This window comes from Lygodium microphyllum, chromosome 1 (genome assembly GCF_053477565.2).
Source record: "Lygodium microphyllum isolate KBCC chromosome 1, Lygodium_microphyllum_v1.1.10, whole genome shotgun sequence".
Taxonomy (NCBI): Eukaryota; Viridiplantae; Streptophyta; class Polypodiopsida; order Schizaeales; family Lygodiaceae; genus Lygodium; species Lygodium microphyllum.
In genome coordinates, this window is record NC_141135.1 from 52094592 (window position 1) to 52102939 (window position 8348).

An 8348-nucleotide genomic window follows, 5' to 3' on the forward strand; every position below is an offset into this window, starting at 1 on the left:
CTACCTTCTTCAAATCCATTCCTGCCCCTATAGTGTCTCTCTTTCTTGTGATGTGGTCCCATAGCAAGTTGCCCACATTCTTAAAAATATGCATGGAATCCAACAAGTGGTTGATATGTAAGTGGGTCTAAGTCGGCAACTTGTAGAAAACTTAGAACCGTCGCATTCCATTTGGATGTGACTCCGCGTGGACCATTTTCAGCTCATACCAGCTTGCAGCATTCATACGTGTTGGAGGTCGTCCAAGAAAACCTTCCCTAAGTTCATGACCCTCTGGCAAGAAAGTGGCATGTCCTTGATATACCATCTTCTTCATGGTTTGTGACCTTCGTGAGTCTAATTGTGGCCCGTACAATGGATATGCATGATAACCTAAGGTAACCAGACCTGCTCCAAAACCTCTATCCAGTTAATACAAACTTGAACAAGCTATAATAGATATTACCCATGATAACGGAAGCCTATTTACTTGAGCACTCTCCGAATCCGGGAAAGTCATGCATCATCCACATGAGAATGGCTTGAATATTGGCGGACCGTTGACCATCTCGCTTGCTCATATCTTGCACAGTGACCCCCTCCTCCCACAAAATATTAAGCTCATTGACTAATGGAGGAAGATATACGCCCATATTTTTGACTTTGTAGTGGCCAAGGATGAGTAAGCTAAGGACGAGATGTCCTTTCTACGTAGGAAGCCATGGAGGGATATTGTAGTTGACAAGGACTATAGGCCACACACTGTAAGAAGTCGAGCGCAGATCGAATGGATTCACTCCATCCATTGCAAGATCGAGTCGAAGATTCATTGGCTCTCGGGCAAAGCATGGGAAGGTAGAGTCAATGTGGCTCCATGTGCGTGAATCCACTGATATTCGTTGAGCTCCATCTGTGGACCTATTTTGCGCATGCCACGTTGTCAAGCTCGCCATGCCGGACGTACGAAACATGTGGTTTATGTAGGGGATAAGCGAAAAGTGTCCAAGAACTTTTTGAGGGATGGTTTGCCCTTGCAAGTCCTGTCGATACCTATGAGCACCACACTTTGGACATGTCTCCATAGTCTCCTATTCTCCTCGAAACAATATGAAATCATTGATACATGCATGGATGTTGTTGTAGTCCATGCCAAGCTTTCGTAAAACGTGCCATGCATGGATGCTGTTGTAGTCCATGCCAAGCTTATGGATGCTATTGTAGTCCATGCCAAGCTTTCGTTAAACATGTTGTCCATGGATGCTATTGTAGTCCATGCCAAGATTTCGTAAAACATATCGTGCAGCACTACGAGACTCGGGCATGGTATTTGCAAGTGGTAATATATGATATTTCAGTAACTTGAAAAAAATCATAAAACACCTTGAAAAAGCATAAATGTTTTTAACGATAGTGCCGAAAAGAAATCAACTCAGGGTACGTACAAGGTACTTGAACAACTCGATCACACTCACATCGCTCCACCCGTATTTTGCTTGCACACTTAGGAGTGTAAGTAGTGTCTTTAGGCGAGATACTCGGCACCCATCATATAATGGTATGGATGCTTCCTCTCTAAGCAGATCACAAGTCTCGACATCCATGGGAATCAATGCATCGATCATTGCCTCCATCTTAGGCTCCAAGATTGTAGGTAGGTTTGGAAGGCTGCATGTCTCCTCTGGTATTGACGGTATAGATTGGGTAGTACCTTCCAAGTGGTGGATTGGCTTAGATGCTCCATCCATCGCACGCCCACAAACTCTTCTAATTGGTTGCACAGGGTGCACTCTTCCTTGGGATGAGACGTCACCTCCTTGGATAGAAAATTTGCAAGCCATACCCAATCTTCTTTTATATGGTATTTAATTAGCTTGCGATTACAATGCATGATTGATATTTACTTTTCTTACTGTTTGCTGAAAATCCAAGATCACCTGATCAATGATCTCAGATTGAAACTCGCCGAAGCGTCGTACGTGTTCTACAGACAATCGATGTTTTTGTCTAATTTCCAGCTTGCATTGAGAGCAAGGACATGGGACACACTGACTAACATACGCCTCACGATCTTGAACAAAAATACCTTCATCGTTTTCCATTTTATCTACGTTACGAGAAATAATTTATTTTTGTTATCATTCTTTTTTTCTTTCTTAAATTGTTTGAGAAGGGATTTCTTCTCTTGTAACTGAGCAAAAAATAACGTATGTAAAGTCTCCACCCACCCACCCACAAATTAACGTATATATGTTGGAGTGTTTCCCATTTCATGGTGTTACACCGGACCTTGCCACCACTCTCTCTTTGTTTTTAATCCATTCATTATCTCCTCTCCTTCCATCTCTCTCTCTTTTTCTCTTTCTTTATTATGCTGTATGTTTATTCCCTCTCTCTCATTTCTTCTTCTTTTTTCTCCTCCTCCCCCTCTCTCATTTTCTTTAACGATCATGATCATGACCACGACCACGACCACGACCACGACCACGACCACGACCACGACCACGACCACGACCACGACCACGACCATGACCATGACCACAACCACAACCATGACCACGACTACCACTACCACTACCACTACCACTATAATAAACAAGAAAAGAAGAAAAAAAAACAACAACAACAACAATTACAACTACTACTATAACAACAATAAACAAGAAAAGAAGAAATAACTACTATTACTACTACTACTACAAAAAACAAGAAAACTAAACAACAATAAACAATAAAAGAAAAAAAAAACTACTACTACTACTACAAAAACAAACAACAACAATTTTTTTTTTCTCTTCCTCTCCCTCCCTCACCCTCACCCTCACCCTCTCTTTCTCTCTTTCCCTATGAGGTTTAATATTTTTTCTCTCTTTTTTTCTCTCCTCTCCCTCTCTCCTTTCCTTTTCTCTCTTTCTCTCCCTCGCTCATTTCCTCTCCTGCCCTCACCCTCTCCCTCTCTTTCTCTCTTTTCCTATTATGTTTAATATTTTTTCTCTCTCCTCTCTCTCTCTCATTTCCTTTTCTCTCTTCTTCTCCCTCTCTCATTTCCTCTCCCTCCCTCACCCTCTCCCTCTCTTTCTCTCTTTCCCTATTAGGTTTAATGTTTTTTCTCTCTTTTTCTCTCTCCTCTCTCTCTCATTTTTTTCACTCTCCTCTCCCTCTCTCATTTCCTCTCCCTCCCTCACCCTCACCCTCTCTTTGTCTCTTTTCCTATTAGGTTTTTATGTTTTCTCTCTGTTTTTCTCTCTTTTCCTCTTAGGTTTAATGTTTTTTCTCTCTTTTTCTCTCTTCTCTCCCTCTCTCATTTTTTTTCACTCTCCTCTCCCTCTCTCATTTCCTCTCCCTCCCTCACCCTCACCCTCTCTTTGTCTCTTTCCCTATTAGGTTTAATGTTTTTTCTCTGTTTTTCTCTCTTTTCCTCTTAGGTTTAATGTTTTTTCTCTCTTTTTCTCTCTCCTCTCCCTTTCTCAAATTTTTTTCTCTCCTCTCCCTCTCTCATTTCCTTTTCTCTCTTTCTCTCCCTCCCTCATTTCCTCTCCCTCCCTCACCCTCTCCCTCTCTTTCTCTCTTTCCCTATTATGTTTAATGTTTTTTCTCTCTCCTCTCCCTCTCTCATTTCCTTTTCTCTCTTCCTCTCCCTCCCTCACCCTCTCCCTCTCTTTCTCTCTTTCCCTATTAGGTTTAATGTTTTTTCTCTCTTTTTCTCTCTCCTCTTCCTCTCATTTTTTTCTCTCTCCTCTCCCTCTCTCATTTTCTTTTCTCTCTTTCACTCCCTCTCTCATTTTCTCTCTCTCCCTCACCCTCTCCCTCTCTTTCTCTCTTGCCCTATTAGGTTTAATATTTTTCTCTCTTTTTCTCTCTCATATTTTTTCTTTATTTTTCTCTCTCCTGTCACTCTCTCATTTCTTCTCCCTCCCTCACCCTCCCCTCATCCTCACCCTCTCTTTCTCTCTTTCCCTATTATGTTTAATGTTTTTTCTCTCTCCTCTCCCTCTCTCGTTTCCTTTTGCTCTCTTCCTCTCCCTCTCTCATTTCCTCTCCCTCCCTCACCCTCTCCCTCTCTTTCTCCCTTTCCCTATTAGGTTTAGTGTTTTTTTCTCTCTTTTTCTCTCTTTTTCTCTCTTTTTCTCTCTCCTCTCCCTCCCTCACCCTCTCCCTCTCTTTCTCTCTTTCCCTATTAGATTTAATGTTTTTCCTCTCTCCTCTCTCTCTCATTTTTTTCACTCTCCTCTCCCTCTCTCTTTTCCTTTTCTCTCTTCCTCTTCCTCTCCCTCTCTCATTTCCGTTCCCTCCCTCACCCTCACCCTCTCTTTCTCTCTTTCCCTATTATGTTTAATGCTTTTTCTCTCTTTTTCTCTTTCCTCTCCCTCTCTCATTTCCTTTTCTCTCTTTCTTTCCCTCTCTCATTTCCTCTCCCTCCCTCACCCTCACCCTCTCTTTCTCTCTTTCCCTATTATGTTTAATGTTTTTTTCCTTCCTCTCCCTCCCTTTCTCTCTTTTCCTATTATGTTTAATGTTTTTTCTCTCTTCCTCTCCCTCTCTCTTTCCCTATTATGTTGAATGTTTCCCTCTCTTTCCTCTTGCTCCCTCTCCCTCTTCCTCTCCCTCTCTCATTTCCTCTCCCTCCCTCTCTCTTTCTCTCTCCCTTCCTCTCCCTCTCTTTCTCTCTTTTCCTATTATGTTTAATGTTTCCCTCTCTCCCTCTCCCTCTCCCAGTCTCATTTCCTCTCCCTCCTCCTCTCCCTCTCCCTCCCTCTCCCCCTCCCCCTTCCTCTTCCTCTCCCTCTCTCATTTCCTCTCCCTCCCATTTCCTACCTCTCCCTCTCCCTCTCCCTCTCTTTCTCTCTCATTTCCTCTCTCTCTCTCTCAAGCATCTCACACGGGCAGTTTTTGGAATACCATATATGCTTCATTGATGCATCTAGAGTTGCTATACAAGCTTACAATTGTAGTTGTTAGAACAATATTGCAATCCAATCCCTTAAGAATAGAAAGCATGCAACACCATTTTCCTCTTGCAAGGTCTCTCTTGATGCTATAGACAGAAAGGATGTGTACAAGAGTATCTCTACCATGTGGGATTCCTCCCAATGCATTTAATCAAATGGACCTAAATACCATGAAGAAAGCAGTGGAAATTATAGTCCATGGAGTAGCCGATTGAGGAGTACACAAAAGAGAGTAGAGATTGCAAAAGGGAAGAAGCCTATGGGTGAAGGTTTTGAGGATGAGTCTATGGATGAAGAGTTTGGCATACCACATGTAAGGACTCTAGATATAAGGAGTGCATAAAATTATGTTCCACCACATGCATTTGAAATACTTTCTAGTGAACCATAATTGAGGATATTAGATAGAGTGAGGTATACAATGCCAGATAGATTGACCTATAATGGCTTCATGAAGATGCATTATGCATATATTGTATCATATGTTCAACATGTTGAGCCCACTTCCTTTGAAGAGGCAGTGGGAAACAAAGACTAGAAGAATGCTATGGATGAAGAGATGGATGCATGACAATGAACAAGACATGGGATCTAATTGAGTTGCCCTATGACAAGAAGGAAATTGGCTACAAGTGGGTATACAAAGTCAACTACAAATTGAATGGGTCATTGGAGAGAGATACAATGCAAGGTTAGTTGCAAAAGGTTATGCTCAATTGTATGGTTTGGATTATGAAGAGACATTTAGTTCAATGGCTAAGATGACTACAGTGAGATCAATCATTGCATTGGCTTCTATCTATGGCTGGAAGTTATACCAAATGGATATAAAGAATGCCTTCTTGAATGGTACATTAGAGGAAGAGGTATACATGGATCATCCAAAAGGGTATGTTCACCATAAATATTTGTGAATTGAGGAAGAAATTATATGGATTGAAGCAAGAACCAAGATCTTGGTGTGAGAGGATCAATAAGTTCTTATGCAAAATGGGATTTCAGCAAAGCATGGCTAATTATTCACTTTATGTTAGACATACAAGAGATGAAATGGTTGTTGTGGTTATTTATGTTGATGACCTTATTATTACAAGTACTCGAGAGAGAGAGATTGTTGAAGTAAAGCATGGGCTACACAAGGAGTTTGATATGCAAGAGATGGAATGGTTGTTGTGGTCATTTATGTCAATGATCTTATTGTTACATGTACTCTAAAGAGAGAGATTGTTGAAATAAATCATGGGCTACACAAGGGGTTTGACATTAAGGATCTTGACTTATTGAGGTACTTTCTTGCCATTGATGTGATTGACACTCCACATGGAGTTTTGTAATTGCAGAGAAAGTACTCATTGGAGATTCTAGATAAGTATGGAATGACAATATGTAAGCGAGTTGATACACCTTTGGATCAAAAAATTAAGATGATGTGGATGATGTTCAATATGTGGGAGATGTCACTATGTTCAGGGAGATCATTGGTAGCTTAATCTACCTAACCGTTACTAGATTTGGCTTGAGTTACTCAGTGGGAGTCATTAGTCAATTTATGAAGAAACCATGAAAGTCACACTTTGATATTTTCAAGAGACTCTTGAGATATGTAAAGAAGATTGTTATCTTTGTCTTGTTCTATGAGAAAGGAATCAAACCTACATTGATTGGCTTCATAGATGCAAACTAGGCTGAAAGTATCATGGATAGGAGATCCACTAGTTGCTACAGATTTCCATTTGGTTGAGCCATGGTAAGCTAGAGAAGCAAGAAGCAATCTACAGTTGCTCTATCTAGCACATAAGTATAGTATAGAGGTATTGCATTGGCAACATGTGAGTAGACATGGCTAAGATTATTTCTATGTGATATGGGTTAGAGATAGATGGTGAAGTTATCATGTATTGTGATAATATTAGCAACATCATATTGCAAAGAACCCAATCTATCATGCAAGGATGAAGCATATCAAAGTGCAATATTACCACTTCATAAGAAAGACGGTTATGGATGGATAGATAGATTTAGTACATGTTAAAACCAATGACAAAGTCTCAAACATATTTATCAAAGAATTAGGTAAGGATTAGTTTGAGTACTTTAGGAGTCCACTTCGGGTATTACATTTGCAAGCTCATTTTGACCTTGAGGGGGAGTTTTGAGAAATAAGCATATGATAAGTTACAAACTATGTATGCACAAATAAAGTAGATTGTGTGAGAAGAGCCCTAAAAAATGTTAAAAGGTATCTATCTCTTTAGAGGATACTTGTGGTGTATCAGTAGTGAAGATGAAGAAGAAAAAAAAACCTTGAGCCTCCATATCTCTTGCTATTGATCATTCCATTTTCTATCCATGTCTATTCTTGTTGGAGAGAAGAGAAAAGATTCTTCTAGATAGAATTGGAAGTTAGCATTCAAGTGTAACCGTTTGAGTGCAATAAGCACTCAAACATAAGAGGATGAGAGGAGAACATTTGAAAATTAAAAAGATAAGTAAAGTAAAATAAAATAAAATAAAATGGAACAACACAATAAAATATAAAAAGACATGGGTATATATCTATCTCAGAAAGTTAGGTGTCAAAGAGATGGTCTGAGCTAGAAGAAATGTTATTGTAACTACCTAGAGAGAGAGACTATCATGCTAGAGAGTAACTAAAAGCACAACCTAGCCATGAGAGCAAGAGTTTGAGTGAGGGTCTCGAACCACTAGCACACCTTAAAAAGGGAGGAACTGGTAGCTATTTAATGGAGTGATTTAGATAGAATGCAAGAGAAAAGGAATCAAATGACATCATTGAATGCATGCCCGTTCATTGAAATGGAGCTCATATTGAGCAATAGTATTCAAGAGGGGGCAAGGAATCAAAAGCGTATGCTCATTTAAGTGATCAAGGAAGGAGTATAAAGAGAAAAGAAACCTTAGAAGAAGATAAGAACACAAGTACAAAAACATATATGTAGGCATGAGTAAAGTCGAGCACTCAATTGGAAGAGAGTGAGGCAATACTAGAACCAAATCAATTCATGCAAAAAAAATCATTACCATTTATCCTACTAGGAACCTTGGAAGTCAAATTCCATCATAGCTATCTTCAAATCACCACCATTACTCAATTGTTGATCACCATCATAGCCACCTCTTGAATTTCCATCTTCTTTGCTTGCCGCCATAGCTTGATTTTCTATTTCCATCGTCATTCAACTTTATCGCTTGACCCTAAAATCACATGTATCCTTGTCTATCTTGTAGCTCTGTCAATCATCATCATGACTTGACAATTGAATTCTAATGCTTGAGATAAACACTACATTCGAACATCAAAACAAGTTAGCACTTCTAAAAGCTACTTTGAGCCTCCTTTTAATCTTGGATCAAGTAGAGCCTTTGAAACACCACACCTACCTTGAATTTCATCACTTAAAT